At 51.7% G+C, this 22,438-nt stretch overlaps 1 protein-coding gene across 3 annotated transcripts in view; it reads right to left on the bottom strand.

The window, feature by feature from the left end:
- The window catches only part of ZNF362 (zinc finger protein 362), a 36,243-nt gene extending 15,252 nt beyond the window's left edge, over positions 1 to 20,991 (bottom strand). For 2 of the 3 annotated variants that reach the window (XM_066606230.1, XM_066606228.1), the window contains exon 1: positions 20,797 to 20,991. The gene's annotated coding sequence lies outside the window, so the exon portion shown is untranslated. The remainder of the gene's footprint in view (positions 1 to 20,796) is intronic. The other variant, XM_066606231.1, reaches the window with a different exon arrangement.
- Positions 20,992 to 22,438: the final 1,447 nt, after the last annotated feature.

The following is a 22,438-nucleotide window of genomic DNA, read 5'->3' on the forward strand; positions in this document are numbered from 1 at the left end:
GTGGACAGGGGGGCCTAAAAGTTCAATCAATCAAAGTAACACATTATTTACTCTGCTCAGTGAACGCCGTCCGAAAAAAAATTAGGAACTCTGGAAATGCACTTTTTTTGGTCATTCTGTCTCCGAGAAAAAATGCAATAAAAAGTGATCAAAAAGTCATATGATTTCCAATATGGTAGCAATGCAAACTACAAGGCATCCCGCAAAAAATGAGCCCTAGCACAATTATGTGGACAGAAGAATTAAAAAGTTATTAAACGCAGTATGTGGCGGCAGAAAATAATTTTTAAAAAATGAAATGTCTTTGAAAAAAAATAAAAGTAGTACAGCAAAAAAAAAAAAAAAAAAAACTAGATAAGTTTGGTATCGCAGTAATCGTACTGACCCATAGAATAAAGTTAGCACGTCATTTTTGTTACAGTTTGTCGGTTGTAGAAACAAGACGCACTGAAGGATGGCAGAATTTCGTTTTTTTCCCCATTTACTCCACTTAGGACTCATGCCCACGGACAGAGCGGGATACGCCCATGGTTCTATGCCACGGGAAACCCGCAGGGCTAAACAAAAAAGTCCATGCTGGGGATTGGGGAAAAACGTGCTTTCTACCGCAGTCTCCATTATTATATTGATGGAGACATCTTGCCGTGGAGAAACACTGTAAAATAGAACATGCCACAATTTTTTTCCCGCCACAATATCCCGCATGCGAGGACTGAGCTATTAGGTTCAATAAAACCCAATAGCTGCGTTATTCCGCCGCAGGGAACGCGGCATAAATTCGTCCTTGGTCATCAGCTCTTAGAACTTTTTAAAAGTTTTTCAGTACATTAACTGGTACCATTGAAAAATATTACTCGTCCCGCAAAAAACAATCCCTCATCCAGCTGCATCAATGGATAAATAAAGGAGTTACGATTTTTTAAAATGAAACAAAAGCTTGGTCACTAAGGGGTTAGAGAACTTGAAAATGAGACGTGCCGCTATTATTCCGTTTTACCAGCGTAATCAGCAGGTTTTAATTGTACAGAAACAGATCACTTACGTTGTTACAAAAATTTTTTTTTAATTTCTTGCAGTGTTATTGTACCGCTCTCCACCATGCTTCAGTGCTGCTTGCAGACACTCATTATTGTATTGCCCTCCACCATGCTTCACTGCTGCCTGCAGACACTCATTATTGTACCGCTCTCCACCATGCTTCACTGCTGCCTGCAGACACTCATTATTGTACCGCTCTCCACCATGCTTCACTGCTGCCTGCAGACACTCACTATTGTACTGCTCTCCACCATGCTTCACTGCTTCCTGCAGACACTCATTATTGTACCGCTCTCCACCATGCTTCACTGCTGCCTGCAGACACCCATTATTGTACTGCTCTCCACCATGCTTCACCGCTTCCTGCAGACACTCATTATTGTACAGCTCTCCCTCCATGCTTCACTGTTGCCTGCAGACACCCATTATTGTACTGCTCTCCACCATGCTTCACTGTTGCCTGCACTCATTATTGTACCGCTCTTCACCATGCTTCAGTGCTTCCTGCAGACACTCATTATTGTACCGCTCTTCACCATGCTTCAGTGCTGCCTGCAGACATTCATTATTGTACCACTCTCCACCATGCTTCACTGTTGCCTGCAGACACCCATTATTGTACTGCTCTCCACCATGCTTCACTGTTGCCTGCAGACACCCATTATTGTACTGCTCTCCACCATGCTTCACAGCTGCCTGCAGACACCCATTATTGTACCGCTCTCTCCCATGCTTCACAGCTGCCTGCAGACACTCATCATTGTATTGCTTTCCACTATGCTTCACTGCTGCCTGCAGACACTCATTATTGTACCGCGCTCCACCACGCTTCAGTGCTGCCTGCAGACACTCATTATTTTACCGCTCTCCACCATGCTTCACTGCTGCCTGCAGACACTTCGTACTGTACCACTCTCCACCATGTTTCACTGTTGCCTGCAGACATTATTGTACTACTCTCCACCATGCTTCACTGCTGCCTGCAGACACTCAGTATTGTACCGCTCTCCAGCCCTTAAGCGAACAAACTGGCTTCTGTTACAGTCATATATTTCACATTCTGACTCCTCAGTCCGGAGCGCTTGCTGCCATTTTTCTTCATCCCAGTTCATATGTTTTCATGCATAGGGTCGCTTGGCCTTGTTTCTACATTGAAGGTCTGGCTTTTTGGCCGCAATTTTTGCATGAAGACCACTTCTGGCCAGACTTCTGCAAACAGTAGATGGGTGTACTTAGGTCCCACTAGTTTCCGCCAGTTCTGAGCTGATAACATTGCTGGACATTCTCAGATTTTGAAGGGAAGTAAGCATGATGTGTCTTTCATCTGCTGCACTAAGCTTCCTTGGCCGACTGCTGTGCCTGCGGTTCTCAATGTTGCCCGTTTCTTTGTGCTTCTTCAAAAGAGCTTGAACAGCACATCTAGAAACCCCCGTCTGCTGGGAAATCTTTGCCTGGGAGAGACCTTGCTGATGCAGTATAACTACCTTGTATCTTGCTGCTGTTCCAGTTTTGCCAGGGTGTATGACCTGTGGCAGGAAACTGTCTTCCATAACCTCACCTCTGTAGCAGTTTGTCTGTTCCTCACCCAGTTTTAAACCTCCAACCCAGTTGTTTCTGCTTCAGATACTGACTGTATTTCAACCTACATATGAAAACGATGATCATCATCACTTTAGTATAATTGGTGAATCATACACCTGACTACAAAATCCCTGCCTGTACAAGGTGTACGGAGAGGAACTGATGCTGTTGTGAAGGCGAAGGGCGTCACAGCAAATACTGATGGGATTTACATTTGTCTTTTCTTTAGTCACTTTGCATTTTGTAAATTGACAGAAATAAACTATTATTACTTCTAATTTTGAAGGCAATCGTACCGTTTCAGCATTTATCCACACCTACGCAGTTTTCTACATTTCCATACGTTTGTGTCCCGGTTATATTAAACGTATACATTTTTCACTGTAACATGTTTTTTTTTATAAAGTTTTGTAGTTGAACACATTTTTTTTGTTAGGTATTTGGGAACAAAAAACGCATACGTTAAATGTATGGAACCATTTACTTGGCATGCTAGGCTTAACTACCCTACAAAAAAATAAAGAAATACAAGCAAGTTAAAACGTAGTTTTATTTTGCCTTAACCCTTTCCAATCCACTGTCTGACGTCTGAAGACATTCTGATTGAAGGCTGTACAGCTCGGATGTCGGAAGACGTCTGGCAGGGTATTCTTACTGTATATTACTGGCCGTTCTGTGGTCGGGGGCCTCTCTGGCATGTCCCATACCACAGTGCTGGCTCTAGCCAGCAGATGGCGCCACTGTATAATGGCGGAAAGAGAAAAACCCCTAGGAAACCTTGAATCCAAAATTGGATTGCAAAGGGTTAAGGCTTCATGTCCACGGGCAAAATTGAATTGTGGAATCTGTGCGGATGATCCGCACTTCAATATGCCCATAGACATTCATTGGGCATCTGTAGGTAACTAAATACCTGCAGAAGTAATTTTTTCGTGGCGTGCAGATCGCACGCACGGTAAAAGACACATAGCATGCTCCATTTTCTGCGGTTTCTCGCACAGATGGCTTTCATTGAATTCAATGGAAGCCGTCCGTGCCGCGGATCCGTGGGGAAGCAGTAGATTTAAATGGAAAAAAAAGCGTGGCACCCCAGCTGGTATGCCGAGTGCATCCGCCGTGCAGAAGAAATAAGATCCAGCCGTGACGGAGAAGACCCACACAGCAGACAGACAGGTGAGTAAATGTCTCTTTAGGCCGCCTGCAGACGGGCGGGTCGGATCCGGCGGTGAGAATTCTCACCGCGGGACCCGACCCGAGCGCCTGCAGGGAGGAGCGCGTACTCACCCGCGCCCGGCGAGTGACGTTTCTGTGCGAGGCTCTGCGATCCCCGCACAGAAATAGGACATGCCGCGGTTTGTTTGCCGCGCGACATTTCGCGCGGCCAAACCTCGGCCGTCTGCATAGGAGTGCGTATTGTAATGCACTCCTATGCAGGCTTTCAGTGGCGGAAATCCCGCGGGAAATCCCGCCGCGGGATTTCCGCCTGTGTGCAGGCGGCCTTAGGCCTCATAGCTGCAGGCATGGCTGGAGTCCTCTACGGGATTCCACACTCGGAAACCATGTGTGCCCGTGGACATGAGGCCTGAAAATTATATGCTTGATGGGTGGCCAAAACGAGATGCAAATGGCCCCTAAATTATTGAACATATTGCAGCGAACATCAGGACACTGGAGAGATTTGTGCAGCTGCAGACGATGGGTCTACCTCCAAGTATTGTCTGCGCTGGTACTTTGTAACACCGACATCAGCTGTGTGAGCAGGACTAACATTGCTTCCATTCACTAACAGCAAGCAGAGCAAATGCTACGCATAGAAACAAAGTCTATTAGATGGCTGTATCATTAGGATTCTCTGTAGTTCCCGACATTGAACACTAGGTGGAGTCATAGTCTGTTTCTCCCATCCTCATAGGAGAGTGAATGAAGGGGCCACATGCAGGGTCTCTTGTGGTCCAGGGTGGGGATTGGGGGGCGCCTTACTAGCTGCTGGGAGCAGAGAGGTCCGAGCTGCCGCCTCCTATAGTCTTATCACCCGGTATTCATAAAGCACCAGCATTTCACACACAGTCACATTACACAAGTCCACGTGTGGCTCCGTGAAGAGAGGTGCGGGATGTCCAAAATCTAGCAGTGATCTGTCAGTTTCTCTGACGTGGGGGTCCCTGCTGGCTTGTGCCCCCCTCAACCCTCACATGGGCCTCTCTTAGATGAAGCCCCCAACACTAAGCCCACAGAATGCACCAGAGATAATAATACAGGATAAAACAGCTGCAAATGCAAAGCATAGAGCCCAAGCGCTCCATGTGGCTCCCCGCGGCACAGGATGGCGCCAATACAAGACCAGGAATACAGGAAAGACGCCATTACGGAGCTCGGGGCCTGGGGAGCCCTCATGGACAAGGTAGAGCAGCTGTGAGACCCTCAATCAAACTACTAATGACCACTTGTCTGTATGTTTGTATATGAGTGATTGTTATGCCCCGCCCCCTGGTGACACCATCAAAGGTCCTACAGCATATATAAAACACAGAGTCTGACTGACCGACAACACAGTTAAAGGGGTTGTCCCGCAAAAGCAAGTGGGGTTCAGCACTTCTGTATGGCCATATTAATGCACTTTGTAATATACATCGTGCATTAAATATGAGCCATACAGAAGTTATACACTTACCCCCTCCGGTGTTGGCGTCCCCGTCTCCATGGCGCCGACTGAAGCCTTCTTCTGCCTGGATCAGACGCGCTTGCACAGTCTGCCCTCTTCTGTTCGGCTCCGGCGTGCTTGTGCCACAGAGGTCTTCTGCTCATGTGCAGAAGACCTGTGCGGCGCAGGCAGGCCGGAGCGGCCCCTTCAGCGGGACAGAAGAAGCACACTGCGCAAGCACGTCTAATCCAGGCAGAAGAAGGCTTCAGTCGGCGCCATGGAGACGGGGACGCCAGCACCGGAGGGGGGAAGTGTATAACTTCTGTATGGCTCATATTTAATGCACGATGTATATTACAAAGTGCATTAATATGGCCATACAGAAGTGTATACCCCCACTTGCTGCCGCGGGACAACCACTTTAAGGCTCTTGGAAGGGGAGGACAAAAATTACACACTGAGAATACAACTAAGCCGTTATTATCTCAGAAGACACAACACAGCTGTCCTGGCAGAAGACAACAACCTACCACCACCACCGAGATCCGGTGGGCTAAAGGACCTGTGGTGATGTCCCTGCTGTGGGAGGAGCCAAGCATTGTGTATGATGTGTTGAGATCATCATGGATGTACCATGTAGCAGAACTGTGTGGCGCCACCAGAAACACTGGTACTATAATTTCCTACACAACTCAGCAGTCCTGGCAGAAAACATTGACCTGCCACAGAGATCCAGGGGGCTGAAGGACCTGCGGTGATGTCACTGCTGTGGGAGGAGCCAAGCTGTGTTTGTCTTTTGAGGTGATCAAGCTACTGTGTGCGTGATGGGCCACCAGAAACACTGGGACTATAATGTCCTAATAATTATTACTGTGGTAATGTGCAGGACAGCAATACAGTAACGCAACGTCTGAGGCAACTGTCAGGGGCGCCGCCACGACGGAGCCGCGGGACGGCAGGGGCGCGGACACGACGGGGGCCGCGGGACGGCAGGGGCGCCGCCACGACGGGGGCCGCGGGACGGCAGGGGCGCCGCCACGACGGGGGCCGCGGGACGGCAGGGGCGCCGCCACGACGGGGGCCGCGGGACGGCAGGGGCGCCGCCACGACGGGGGCCGCGGGACGGCAGGGGCGCCGCCACGACGGGGGCCGCGGGACGGCAGGGGCGCCGCCACGACGGGGGCCGCGGGACGGCAGGGGCGTCGCCACGACGGGGCCGCGGGACGGCAGCGGCGCGGACACGACGGGGCCGCGGGACGGCAGCGGCGCGGACACGACGGGGCCGCGGGACGGCAGCGGCGCGGACACGACGGGGCCGCGGGACGGCAGCGGCGCGGACACGACGGAGCCCTGGCACGGCAGGGGAGCGGGCACGACGGAGCCCTGGCACGGCAGGGGCGCGGGCACGACGGAGCCCTGGCACGGCAGGGGCGCGGGCACGACGGAGCCCTGGCACGGCAGGGGCGCGGGCACGACGGAGCCCTGGCACGGCAGGGGCGCGGGCACGACGGAGCCCTGGGACGGCAGGGGAGCGAACACGACGGAGCCCTGGGACGGCAGGGGAGCGGGCACGACGGAGCCCTGGGAAGGCAGGGGAGCGGACACGACTGAGCCCTGGGACGGCAGGGGAGCGGACACGACAGAGCCCTGGGACGGTAGATCAAACATACACAGCGCAGCACAAAAGCCCCTGCAGACCATAGATACACAGTGCTGTACATATAATACTGTATATCCCTATTAATTAGACATACTGATGCAAACCTTAGCTTGACTTTTACCGCGTTAAGGGGTTCTGTCGCCAGGTTCATAAAGTTTGACTTGGAGCTGAAGTCCGAGTCACGGAGTTGGGCCCGACAGACTTCTTTACACTCACATCACGCAGACTGACAGCCTTCTCTCCTTTTGCGTAAAAGGAGAGAGCGATCACTCTGTAGGATGCCGGCCTCGCCCAATTCTGTGACTTGGATCTCAGCTCCAAGTCAGACTTCATGAACCTGGCGACAGAACCCCTTTAAGATAACTTTCTGTGCCGCGGCTTCTTTGCCCTTTCAGTGGCTTAAGATAAATTGTTGCAGAGAACTATCAGAGTCAAGTCATGCTCTGCTCCATCTGTACATGGTGTTGTACAAGAGACCTTAGACTAGATACACAGTGCTGTACATGGGACCCTGCATCACATCTCCTGTGCTATATCCCCCTTGAATCCCATGTACTGCATGCCATCCTTATATTCCCAGTGCTGTACCCCTCTCATATCATGTGCTATATCCCCCTTGTATCCTATATAGTACATGCTACCCTTATATCCTCTGTGCTGTACCCCCCTCATATCCTGTGCTATATCCCCCCTTGTATCCCATGTACTACATGCTACCCTCATATCCTCTGTGCTGTACCCCCCTCATATCCTGTGCTATATCCCCCCTTGTATCCCATGTACTACATGCTACCCTCATATCCTCTGTGCTGTACCCCCCTCATATCCTGTGCTATATCCCCCTTGTATCCTATATAGTACATGCTACCCTTATATCCTCTGTGCTGTACCCCCCTCATATCCTGTGCTATATCCCCCTTGTATCCCATGTACTACATGCTACCCACATATCCTCTGTGCTATATCCCCCTTGTATCCTATGTACTACATGCTACCCTTATATCCTCTGTGCTGTACCCCCCCCCTCATATCCTGTGCTATACCCCCCTTGTATCCCATGTACTACATGCTAACCTCATATCCTCTGTGCTATACCCCCCTCATATGCTGTGCTATATCCCCCTTGTATCCCATGTACTACATGCCACCCTCATATCCTCTGTGCTGTACCCCTCTTCTGTACCCCCTTATATCCAGTGCTATACTCCCCATACCTCCTATGCATGCTCCTTTCATATCTCCTGGTTATATTCCCCTTGTATCCCCTGTGCTATATCCCCCATATATCTTTTGTGCTACATCTCCTTCCAGTGTACTGTACTTTCCTTGTATCCCCCATAACGCCTGTGCTGCACCCCCATCATATCTCCTGTGCTATATCCGCCTTGTATCCCATGTACTACATGCTACCCTCATATCGTCTGTGCTATATCCCCCTTGTATCCTATGTACTACATGCTACCCTTATATCCTCTGTGCTATACCCCCCTTGCATCCCATGACCTACATGCTAACCTCATATCCTCTGTGCTGTACCCCCCTCATATGCTGTGCTATATCCCCCTTGTATCCCATGTACTACATGCCACCCTCATATCCTCTGTGCTGTACCCCCCTTGTATCCCATGTACTACGTGCTACCCTCATATCCCCTGTACTACAACCCCTCTTCTGTACCCCCTTATATCCAGTGCTATACTCGCCATACCTCCTATGCATGCTCCTCCCATATCTCCTGGTTATATTCCCCTTGTATCCCCTGTGCTATATCCCCCATATATCTTTTGTGCTACATCTCCCTCCAGTGTACTGTACTTTCCTTGTATCCCCCATAACGCCTGTGCTGCACCCCCATCATATCTCCTGTGCTATATCCGCCTTGTATCCCATGTACTGCATGCTTCCCTCATATCCCTTAGCTATATCCACCATATTTCCTGTCCTGCACCCCCTTATATCTCCCTCCTGTGTAGTACACCATCTCCTGCCCGGACCCTCCTCGTATCCCCCATATCTCCTGTGCTACATCTCCCGCCGTGTCCTGTGCTGCACCCCCTCCCCAATCCTTCTGCAGGATGAAGCAGCGGGGGCCGGCAGGGAGGGGGTTAAACCCGCCATGAGGCTTTCTGAGGAATGCTATGAAAGGCTGTGTTTATTTTTAGTCAGATGAACATCTCAGCAGGTTCCAGGGTCAGTTCCTGCTCCGCTCCAGGCCTCACACAGAACAGGGGCACCAGAAATTCTCCACTCCACCACAGATCCTCCGCCCAACATCTAGAACTCTCCTTCCTGAGCCCTCACCCCAAAACCCCCCTCATCACACGGATAAGAGATGCTGGCTGACAACCAGGAGCAGTCGCCATTACAGTGTCCATACGGGCAAATATCTGCGGTGCTACGTACAGTTGCATCACCTGATCTGCCTGTGTGTCGGTCTTTACTACTTCTAGCATTCCATTCATGAAGCAGGAGGCTGGGTGAATAGAGCTACAGGCCGCTGCCACAGGATGTCAGACATACCAGGATGCAGGACGTCGGGCATATTCTGGATGAAGCAAAAATGGAGAGCGCCCTGTGATAGTGGAAGCGAGGGCCCAGCCCCAATAACGCCGAGGTTCCCCAACACATAAAACTTTATCAGGGCCCTTTAACACGGACGACAATCGTTCCAATTCTGTCTGGATGGCGGCAATCTGATCGATGATCATTCAGTGTAACCGCTTCCAGAAACTGAACGACGATCGGCCCACGGAAACAGGCAGTCACTCATCTATGAACAAGGCCCGTTCCAATTTACTGAGCGCGGTACGCAGCCAGAACGATCTCCGGGCGCTCCGCCCCAATTTACTGAGCGCAGTGGGCGGCCAGAGCAATCCCCGGACGCTCCGCCCCAATTTACAGAGCGCGATGGGCAGCCAGAGCAATCCCCAGACGCTCCGCCCCAATTTACTGAGCGCGGCCAGAACGATCTCCAGAAGCTCTGCCCCAATTTACTGAGCGCAGTGGGCGGCCAGAACGATGTCCGGACGCTCCGCCCCAATTTACTGAGCACGGTGGGCAGCCAGAACGATCTCCGGACGCTCCGCCCCAATTTACTGAGCACGGTGGGCAGCCAGAACGATCTCCGGACGCTCCGCCCCAATTTACTGAGCGCGGCCAGAAAGATCTCCAGACGCTCCGCAATAATTTACTGAGCGCGGCCAGAACGATCTCCGGACGCTCCGCAATAATTTACTGAGCGCGGCCAGAACGATCTCCGGACGCTCCGCCCCAATTTACTGAGCGCAGTGGGCGTCCAGAACGATCTCCGGACGCTCCGCCCCAATTTACTGAGCGCAGTGGGCGGCCAGAACGATCTCCGGACGCTCCGCCCCAATTTACTGAGCGCAGTGGGCGGCCAGAAAGATCTCCGGACGCTCTGCAATAATTTACTGAGCGCGGCCAGAACGATCTCCGGACGCTCCGCAATAATTTACTGAGCGCGGCCAGAACGATCTCCGGACGCTCCGCCCCAATTTACTGAGCGCGGTGGGCGGCCAGACCGATCTCCGGACGCTCCGCCCCCATTCAATAAGCGATCAGTGAAAGTACAGTAGTGATTATCCCTGGGGCCTGTGGGGCGCTTCATCATCCCGTGTAAAAGGACCCGAATCCCATCTAATAAATGCCACCATAAACATTAGTGTTTAGTTATCCGAATGAACTGATAACGGTGGGGACGGACCACTCTGATGTTTACGGGAGCAGCTCAACTACTCGCCGTCAGACGATGTCTAGAGAAAGAAGGATCAGGAACACCGAATTTAGGCACCCAATCCTTTTGCTTCCCGGGAGATAAGCTGATGGCAGAGCTTCAGGCTGCTGCTTACCTCCATAAACACATGAACGTTTGGCCAATCCAAGCATAGCGGCAGCTTACGAAGTCTGCAGTTCCAGCGGCCGGGAGTCATCTCCTCTATTCTAGAGCGCAGTAGGGTCTACTATAACGGACTACATTAGAGTGCACTTCAGTGTAGTAGATTACAATGAAGTATTTTAGAGTGCAGTAGAGTTTGGGTCCTTTTACACAGGCAGACTGTAGAGCGCTTAACACGAGACAGTGCTGTCACACAGGAGCGAGGATCGCAGCCAACGGAGGTGGAGCGCGCCAGATATCGCCTGCTCAACTGCGCCAGATATCTGGCACCAGCCTACATTCACAGTAAACAGGGCATCATTCATAGATTACGTGTTTGCATGGAACGATTCATTTAGTTTTGCACAATCTAGCGATAAACTGTACAATAATCGTTCCATGTACAAGGGCCCTATATCAGCTAGTAATGGAATATATTATATTACACTAGAGTGAAGTAGATTATAATGCAGCTGAATATATTAGAGCTCAGCATAACAGATTATATTGGAACGTATTACAATACAGTAGTGTATAGTAGATTGCAGTGGAGTACAGTAGATTATACTGGAGCATATAATAGTGCAGTACTGCACACAGTACTGAAGTCTATTATGATAGAGCAGTGTACCGTATATTATACTGGAGTATATGGTATACTGGAATACACTCTTTGTCAGAAACAATCCACCCCCAGAAGAAGTTGCTGCAAAACCCGGCATGCAGTTCCATCTCAGACAGATACACAAGTGATGAGAGTTGTGGTGATTAGATGGACGATCTTGTCACCTGAGACCCAAAAAGTGGTTCCCCTCTTGGCCAATAAGTTACCTTTTTACACCAGACAGAATTACGCCTGGCACGTTATTGGGATGTGAGAAGCTGGATAGTCGTATCCATCCATTTACAGACAGAGGGCGCCATCATTACACCCCAGTGTCTGTCGGAACCATTTCCAGGCGCTCGGCTGAAGGACATTTGATTTCACAGCTCCCATTACATGTACGGCCTCTGACCCCCACGGTCGCCCCCATTACATGTACGGCCTCTGACCCCCACCGTCGCCCCCATTACATGTATGGCCTCTGACCCCCACGGTCGCCCCCATTACACGTACGGCCTCTGACCCCCACCGTCGCCCCCATTACACGTACGGCCTCTGACCCCCACCGTCGCCCCCATTACATGTACGGCCTCTGACCCCCACCGTCGCCCCCATTACATGTACATCCTCTGACCCCCACGGTCGCCCCCATTACATGTACATCCTCTGACCCCCACCGTCGCCCCGATTACATGTACGGCCTCTGACCCCCAAAGTCGCCCCCATTACATGTACGGCCTCTGACCCCCACCGTCGCCCCCATTACATGTACGGCCTCTGACCCCCACCGTCGCCCCCATTACATGTACATCCTCTGACCCCCACCGTCGCCCCCATTACATGTACATCCTCTGACCCCCACCGTCGCCCCCATTACATGTACGGCCTCTGACCCCCACCGTCGCCCCCATTACATGTACGGCCTCTGACCCCCACCGTCGCCCCCATTACATGTACGGCCTCTGACCCCCACCGTCGCCCCCATTACATGTACGGCCTCTGACCCCCACCGTCGCCCCCATTACATGTAAGGCCTCTGACCTCCACCGTCACCTCTGTTCACATGTACAGCCTCTGACCCCCAACGTCGCCCCCATTACATGTACGGCCTCTGACCTCCACCGTCACCTCTGTTCACATGTACAGCCTCTGACCCCCAACGTCGCCCCCATTACATGTACGGCCTCTGACCTCCACCGTCACCTCTGTTCACATGTACAGCCTCTGACCCCCACCGGCGCCTCCGTTTACAGTGTGTCATGAACCAGGTTGTCTTCAGCGATAAATCCAGGTTTAGTTTGGGTAGTCTGGAGACCTCAGTGTGAGCACCTCAATCCTGCCTTTTTTGTGGAGCGGCACACTGCCCCCTGCTGGTGTGATAGTCTGGAGGCCATCGCATACGACAGTCGGTCCCCCCCTAGTGGTGGTACGAGGGACAATGACCGCTCAGCGATATGTTCAGGACATCCTGCAGTCACATGTGTTCCTCTCATGGCGGCTTCCAGCAGGATAATGCTCGGCCGCACACACAAGGGGGTCACAGGAGCCCCCACAACATTGTCACACTTCCGTAGCCGCCCGGTTGCCAGATTTATCACCAATAGAACATGTATGGGACCATTTGGGACACCAACTAGAGGCGGTACAACAGGGTACTAGAGCCTCCATGCCCACGTGCATCACATCTTGTATCCAAGCTAGAGGCGGTACAACAGGGTACTAGAGCCTCCATGCCCCTTGTATCACATCTTGTATCCAAGCTAGAGGCGGTACAACAGGGTACTAGAGCCCCCATGCCCCTGTATCACATCTTGTATCCAAGCTAGAGGCGGTACAACAGGGTACTAGAGCCCCCATGCCCCCCGTATCACATCTTGTATCCAAGCTAGAGGCGGTACAACAGGGTACTAGAGCCCCCATGCCCCCCGTATCACATCTTGTATCCAAGCTAGAGGTGGTACAACAGGGTACTAGAGCCTCCATGCCCCCTGTATTACATCTTGTATCCAAGCTAGAGGCAGTACAACAGGGTACTAGAGCCTCCCTACAAGGGGTCGGTTCTCCACCATAAATGGCCCTTTTGCTCTGATATTGTAATCACTTATATCAATGTTACAATCACACAGAAAAAGTTTCATTTATCCGACAACTTCCCGGGCCGTGTTTCTCAACTCCAGTCCTCAGGACCCCCAACAGGTCATGTTTTCAGGATATCCTATAGTAAGAACTCATGTGGCAATGTCTGAGGCACCGACAATCATTACATCACCTGTGCAACACTGAGGAAATCCAGAAAACATGACCTGTTGGGGTCTACGAGGACTGGAGTTGGGAAACACTGTGAGATGTTACTGACAATGAGTGTATATTAGACTGCAGTATGTTGGAGTCCAGCACTGTATTACACTGCATTAGTATACCTTATAGTTTGTTAGAGTACATTAGTGCAGTAGATATTAGAGGATATTATAGTTTATAATGGGGTATATTACAGTAGAGCATTTCATAGTTTATTAGAGTAAAGTAAATAATGGAGTGTTAAGAGAGCAGCAGAGTAGATGAGAGTGCAGTAAAGTACAGATTATTATAACGGAGTAACGTATATCAGAGTGCAGCGCAGTATATAATTATAACGGAGTAACGTATATCAGAGTGCAGCGCAGTATATAATTATAACGGAGTAACGTATATCAGAGTGCAGCGCAGTATATAATTATAATGGAGTATATCAGAGTGCAGCACGGTATATAATTATAATGGAGTATATCAGAGTGCAGCACGGTATATAATTATATATTGGAGTATATCAGAGTGCAGCGCAGTATATAATTATAATGGAGTATATCAGAGTGCAGCGCAGTATATAATTATAATGGAGTATATCAGAGTGCAGTAGACTACACAGTAACATTGTTTATTAGGCTAGGCCCACACAGATCAGCGGCGGAGTGCCTGCCTCCATACCCGCACCATTAGATGCGTGTTTTATTGCGAATTCCTATGCGGAATTCCCCCCTCACTGAGAAGCGATGAGCTCTGCACCGCAGCCAGCGCCGCGCGTTATTTCTGCGGTTTGTGGATGAGATTTGCAAAATCTTGTCCTCTTTGCTTCTACTGTAAATGCCGCAGAATTCCCGTGTGGAGGGTCCACACAGACGTTCCAGGGTTAATTCCGCCCCGTGTGGAACCCACCTTACGGTACAGACTATACTGGAGTATATTACTATGAGTACAGTGTATCGGAGAGTATACAATACACTGAAGGAATAGATTACAATGGAGTATAGCCGAGTGCAGCGCGGTATATAACGGTGCAGTAGGATAGATTATAGATGTTTGTTTTAAGTACAGCACATTACAATGGAATATATCAATTTAGAGTAGAGTGTAACAGAGTATATCGGAGTGCAGCACAGTATATTAGAGTGCAGTAGAGTATAATAGCTTGTAGTAGATTAAATGGAGTGTGTTAAAGTGTAGTAGAGTGTATTAGATTACAATGGAGTATATTAGAGTTCAGCAGAGCAGATGGCATATCAATGCGGATCACATGAGCCGGCTTCAGTCATGTGATGTGCGTTGCTAAGCCACCATAGGTCCTGTTCGTTCATTTCCTCACTACAGCCTGTACTGACACTGCTGCAGTGGTGAGTAGAGTAGGGACCAATGGCGGAGGATGGCAATAAGGGTCAGCTATTACCACTGGGGCCCCAATAGGGGTCAGCTATTACCACTGGGGCCCCAATAGGGGTCAGCTATTACCACTGGGGCCCCAATAGGGGTCAGCTATTACCACTGGGGCCGCAAATGGGGTCAGCTATTACCACTGGGGCCGCAAATGGGGTCAGCTATCACCACTGGGGCCGCAAATGGGGTCAGCTATCACCACTGGGGCCGCAATTGGGGTCAGCTATTACCACTGGGGCCGCAAATGGGGTCAGCTATTACCACTGGGGCCGCAAATGGGGTCAGCTATTACCACTGGGGCCGCAAATGGGGTCAGCTATTACCACTGGGGCCGCAAATGGGGTCAGCTATTACTACTGGGGCCGCAAATGGGGTCCGCTATTACTACTGGGGCCGCAAATGGGGTCAACTATTACCACTGGGGCCCCAATAGGGGTCAGCTACTACCACTGGGGCCCCAATAGGGGTCAGCTATTACCACTGGGGCCGCAAATGGGGTCAGCTATTACCACTGGGGCCGCAAATGGGGTCAGCTATTACCACTGGGGCCGCAAATGGGGTCAGCTATTACCACTGGGGCCGCAAATGTGGTCAGCTATTACAACTGGGGCCGCACATGGGGTCAGCTATTACCACTGGGGCCGCAAATGGGGTCAGCTATTACCACTGGGGCCGCAAATGGGGTCAACTATTACCACTGGGGCCGCAAATGGGGTCAGCTATTACCACTGGGGCCGCAAATGGGGTCCGCTATTACCACTGGGGCCGCAAATGGGGTCCGCTATTACCACTGGGGCCGCAAATGGGGTCCGCTATTACCACTGGGGCCGCAAATGGGGTCCGCTATTACCACTGGGGCCGCAAATGGGGTCCGCTATTACCACTGGGGCCGCAAATGGGGTCCGCTATTACCACTGGGGCCGCAAATGGGGTCCGCTATTACCACTGGGGCCGCAAATGGGGTCCGCTATTACCACTGGGGCCGCAAATGGGGTCCGCTATTACCACTGGGGCCGCAAATGGGGTCCGCTATTACCACTGGGGCCGCAAATGGGGTCCGCTATTACCACTGGGGCCGCAAATGGGGTCCGCTATTACCACTGGGGCCGCAAATGGGGTCCGCTATTACCACTGGGGCCGCAAATGGGGTCCGCTATTACCACTGGGGCCGCAAATGGGGTCCGCTATTACCACTGGGGCCGCAAATGGGGTCCGCTATTACTACTGGGCCGCAAATGGGGTCCGCTATTACTACTGGGACGCAAATGGGGTCAGCTATTACTACTGGGGCCGCAAATGGGGTCAGCTATTACTACTGGGGCCGCAAATGGGGTCAGCTATTACTACTGGGGCCGCAAATGGGGTCAGCTATTACTACTGGGGCCGCAAATGGGGTCAGCTATTACCACTGGGGCCGCAAATGGGGTCCGCTATTACCACTGGGGCCGCAAATGGGGTCCGCTATTACTACTGGGCCGCAAATGGGGTCCGCTATTACTACTGGGCCGCAAATGGGGTCAGCTATTACTACTGGGCCGCAAATGGGGTCAGCTATTACTACTGGGGCCGCAAATGGGGTCCGCTATTACTACTGGGCCGCAAATGGGGTCAGCTATTACTACTGGGGCCGCAAATGGGGTCAGCTATTACTACTGGGGCCGCAAATGGGGTCAGCTATTACTACTGGGGCCGCAAATGGCATCCGCTATTACTACTGGGCCCGCAAATGGGGTCAGCTATTACCATTGGGGCCGCAAATGGGGTCAGCTATTACAACTGGGGCCGCAAATGGGGTCAACTATTACCACTGGGGCCGCAAATGGGGTCAGCTGTTACCACTGGGGCCGCAAATGGGGTCAGCTGTTACCACTGGGGCCGCAAATGGGGTCAGCTGTTACCACTGGGGCCGCAAATGGGGTCAGCTGTTACCACTGGGGCCGCAAATGGGGTCAGCTATTACCACTGGGGCCACAAATGGGGTCAGCTATTACCACTGGGGACGCAAATGGGGTCAGCTATTACCACTGGGGCCGCAAATGGGGTCAGCTATTACCACTGGGGCCGCAAATGGGGTCAGCTATTACCACTGGGGCCGCAAATGGGGTCAGCTATTACCACTGGGGCCGCAAATGGGGTCAGCTATTACCACTGGGGCCGCAAATGGGGTCAGCTATTACCACTGGGGCCGCAAATGGGGTCAGCTATTACCACTGGGGCCGCAAATGGGGTCAGCTATTACCACTGGGGCCGCAAATGGGGTCAGCTATTACCACTGGGGCCGCAAATGGGGTCAGCTATTACCACTGGGGCCGCAAATGGGGTTAGCTATTACCACTGGGGACAGCTACTACTACTGGGGCCTCAATTGGGGTCAGCTATCACCACTGGGGCCGCAATTGGGGTCAGCTATTACCACTCGGGCCGCAATTGGGGTCAGCTATTACCACTCGGGCCGCAATTGGGGTCAGCTATTACCACTCGGGCCGCAATTGGGGTCAGCTATTACTACTGGGGCCCCTATAGGAGTCAGCTATTACTACTGCGGCCCCTATAGGGGTCAGCTATTACTACTGCGGCCACAATTTGAGTGGGTCACTGTTACTTCTGGGGCCAATATAGGGAACACTATTACTACCAAGGACACCAATATAGGGGTTACTATTACTACACGGGCCGATTTGCTGTGGAGTTCACAGTCTCTGTAGCAGCAAAGTGGATAAGATTTTGAAAATCTCATCTACACGCTGTGCAAAAAATCTGCACCGAACCTGCGCGGACGCCGACATGTGGAGCGGGATTAATGCCGTAGCAGGTTAATTTTACCATAATGTATATCAATAGCCCATCCAGCGGTCAGCACGGTTTGTTTTGGTTTTTTTTAAACAGCCCTGTCCTTTTTATAATGATGGAGGCAAAAGTCACATGTCGTGATAAGCCACGCCCCAACTGAATATAGATTAGAATATATTAAATGTGCAGCAGACTAGAATGGGGTTAATTAGAGTGCGGCAGACTAGAATGGGGTATATTAGAGTGCGGCAGACTAGAATGGGGTTAATCAGAGTGCGGCAGACTAGAATGGGGTTAATCAGAGTGCGGCAGACTAGAATGGGGTATATTAGAGTGCAGCAGACTAGAATGGGGTATATTAGAGTGCAGCAGACTAGAATGGGGTATATTAGAGTGCGGCAGACTAGAATGGGGTATATTAGAGTGCGGCAGACTAGAATGGGGTATATTAGAGTGCGGCAGACTAGAATGGGGTATATTAGAGTGCGGCAGACTAGAATGGGGTATATTAGAGTGCGGCAGACTAGAATGGGGATATTAGAGTGCGGCAGACTAGAATGGGGATATTAGAGTGCAGCAGACTAGAATGGGGATATTAGAGTGCAGCAGACTAGAATGGGGTATATTAGAGTGCAGCAGACTAGAATAGGGTATATTAGAGTGCGGCAGACTAGAATGGGGTATATTAGAGTGCGGCAGACTAGAATGGGGTATATTAGAGTGCGGCAGACTAGAATGGGGTATATTAGAGTGCAGCAGACTAGAATGTATAGTAGGGTGTAGCACAGTATATTACAGTGCAGTCAGGCATATATAGAGGTTTGGTTCTCTGAGTCCCGCGGAGTAGATCCCCAGCCTCCCGGGTTTATATAAAGTAGTGATACGGAGTATATGACAAGTTGATGCGGTTGGCTGGAATATGGTGGCAGTAAAGCAATAACACAATGCAGCAACACATCCTCAGCGACAAGTAGCGGCTTCACTTCAATGCTCCGTGTTCTGCAGAAGAGTAAATCAACACAGCACTGCACCATTACCCAATGACCGCCATGATGGGGCACTGACCCACCCCTCCCCCACACACATATAGGCAGGGGGCACCAGTCACACAGGATTATGTCCCCCAATGTGTGAGAGGCAGCATTGCAGCAGGCTGTAAAGAAAGATGCAGTAAGAACAAATAAATGTAAAGCAGGTACAGTATGCAGCCCACGTCACATGACCCGCGGTAAGACGCAGACTGGCCACCAAATAAGATTGTGGCTGACGACGATGGAGCAACCAATCAGATTGAAAGCATCAATGTAACTGGTTGCTGAAGGCCGAGAGAATACGGAGGCCCACAAGAACCCATCGGAAAACCCTGCGACCTGCGGGTATCAAATGGGAAACCCCGGGACCTGCAGGCATCACATTAGAAACCCCGGGACCTGCGGGCATCACATTGGAAACCCCGGGACCTGCGGGCATCACATTGGAAACCCCGGGACCTGCGGGCATCACATGGCAAACCCCGGGACCTGCGGGCATCGCATTGGAAACCCCGGGACCTGCGGGCATCGCACGGCAAACCCCGGGACCTGCGGGCATCGCACGGCAAACCCCGGGACCTGCGGGCATCGCACGGCAAACCCCGGGACCTGCGGGCATCGCACGGCAAACCCCGGGACCTGCGGGCATCGCACGGGAAACCCCGGGACCTGCGGGCATCGCACGGGAAACCCTGGTGCCCGCGACAGAGCAAAGCCAAACCCAGGGGTCAGGTAGCACATAGCAAAAACCACGGGGCTCGCGAGCGCAGGGTGTAAAACTCTGGGGCCCACAAGTGGGCAAACTAAAATGTTAAAGCAAAACCTAAGATCCCGGGGCCACAAGAGTGTATCGTAAACAGCCGGGGCCCCTCACTGCAAAATGTTACACTATGGGGCGTATGACATCACAACCTAAAATTCTGGGGCCCGCAATGCAGTAAGCAAACTTACAGGGCCCACAGCAGCATGGCGCCAATCTACGACTCCTGCAGCAGCGCAACACAAAACCACGGGGGCCCGCTCGCAGCGCAACGTAAACCGACGGGGGCCCGCTCGCAGCGCGATGCAAAACAACGGGGGCCCGCTCGCAGCGCAAAACCACTGGGGCCCGCTCGCAGCGCAACGCAAACCCACGGGGGCCCGCTCGCAGCGCGACGCAAACCCACGGGGGCCCGCTCGCAGCGCGACGCAAACCCACGGGGGCCCGCTCGCAGCGCGACGCAAACCCACGGGGGCCCGCTCGCAGCGCGACGCAAACCCACGGGGGCCCGCTCACAGCACAACGCAAACCCAAGGGGGCCCCACTGCTGAGCGCCACTCTGGGAACCGCACGGTGTGAATGAGCCCTGCTGACCAGTGACAGGTCAGTTGTCATGGCAACAGCTACACTGCTGGGGGCCATGCAGGATGACCGGGGGGTCAGCACACCTCAGCAGGGCCGCTCCCCTTTGTGTGGGGCCCCCCGGGTGGAGGCAGGCAGGAGGGGCCCGGCCGCAGAGCCCCCCGGGACGGCAGCCCCCCGCCTCCCCCACATTCTCAGACTGTTTTATTAACATTTTCAGACAAAAGAAAAACAAAAATGGCAGCGGAGCGGCGCCCGCATCCCCACCGCCGCCGCCATGTTCTGCAGATCCGCCGCTCCAGTGTGGGGGGACGGCGCGGGGGGCGGCCGGGGCCCCTGCACCCCCTCTTGTAGCGGGGGGCCTCCCCTCCCCCCGGGCCGTGTCACACACAATACCCGGGGCCACATCTCGCGCGGCGTGCAGGCGAGCGGGGCCCCTCATAGACGGCGGACCCCCATAGTGGAGGCCGGGAGACCGGCGCCCCCTTCCCCGGTACCGGGCACACAGCGCGGGAAGCCATACAGACCTGCCGTGGGAGCGGACATAGACCCCGGGCCGGCGGGAGAGGCCTGACACACGCCCCGGGCTGCGGGCGGGTTCCGGGTCACCGCCGATCACTTCTGGGTGTCCCGGCCGATGCTGAGCGCCCACAATTCACCCGAGCCGGCTCATTGACACGGAGATGTCGTCAGTATGGAGCCCCCCGTCTCCTCGGCGCTCAGCAGCCCTCCCCCCCGTCCCCAAATATCCTCCCCCTGCTCCCCCTCCCGGCCTCCCGCCTGATTCTACTACCAGCAGCATCCCCGAGTACAAAGTATGTGCCCCCCGGAATACATATATGTGCCCCCCAAATACATGACTATATATAATATATGACCCCCCCCCCCCCAATACACCACTATATATAATACCGCCCAGAGTATATCACTATATAAAATCTATAATCCCCCCCCAGAATACATGACTGTATAAAATATGTGCCCCCCAAATACATGACTATATATAATATATGAGCCCCCCCCAATACACCACTATATATAATACCGCCCAGAGTATATCACTATATATAATCTTGAATGCCCCCCCAGAATACATGACTTTGTAATATATGTGCCCCCGCCCCCCAGAATACATCACTGTATAAAATGTCTAATGCCCCCTGAAATACATCACTATATATAATACCACCCAGAGTATATCACTATATACAATCTATAATGCCCCCCAGAATACATGATTATATATAATATATGAGCCCCCCCAATACACCACTATATATAATACCACCCAGAGTATATCACTATATATACTCTATAATGTCCCCCCAGAATACATGACTGTATATAATATATGAGCCCCCACCCCCTCCCCTGAAATACATCACTATATAATACCACCCAGAGTATATCACTATATATAATCTATAATGCCCCCCAGAATACATGACTGTGCATAATATATGAGCCCCCCCCAATACACCACTATATATAATACCGCCCAGAAGTATATCACTATATATAATCTTGAATGCCCCCCAGAATACATGACTGTGTAATATATGTGCCCCCGCCCCCAGAATGCATGACTGTATTAAATGTCTAATGCCCCCCTGAAATACATCACTATATATAATACCACCCAGAGTATATCACTATATATACTCTATAATGTCCCCCCAGAATACATGACTATATATAATATATGAGCCCCCCCCAATACACCACTATATATAATACCGCCCAGAGTATATCACTATATATAATCTTGAATGCCCCCCCAGAATACATGACTGTGTAATATATGTGCTCCCACCCCCCAGAATACATCACTGTATAAAATGTCTAATGCCCCCCTGAAATACATCACTATATATAATACCACCCAGAGTATATCACTATATACAATCTATAATGCCCCCCAGAATACATGACTGTATATAATATATATGCCCCACCCACCCAGAATACATCACTGTATATAATGTCTAATGCCCCCCTAAAATAAATCACTATATATAATACCACCCAGAGTATATCACTATATATAATCTATAATGCCCCTCTCCCCAAGAATACATGACTGTATATAATGTATGTGCCTCCACCCTCCCAGAATAAATCATTGTATATAATGTATAATGGCCCCCAGAATACATCACGGTATGTAAT

This window comes from Eleutherodactylus coqui, chromosome 6, assembly GCF_035609145.1.
Source record: "Eleutherodactylus coqui strain aEleCoq1 chromosome 6, aEleCoq1.hap1, whole genome shotgun sequence".
NCBI classification, from domain to species: Eukaryota; Metazoa; Chordata; class Amphibia; order Anura; family Eleutherodactylidae; genus Eleutherodactylus; species Eleutherodactylus coqui.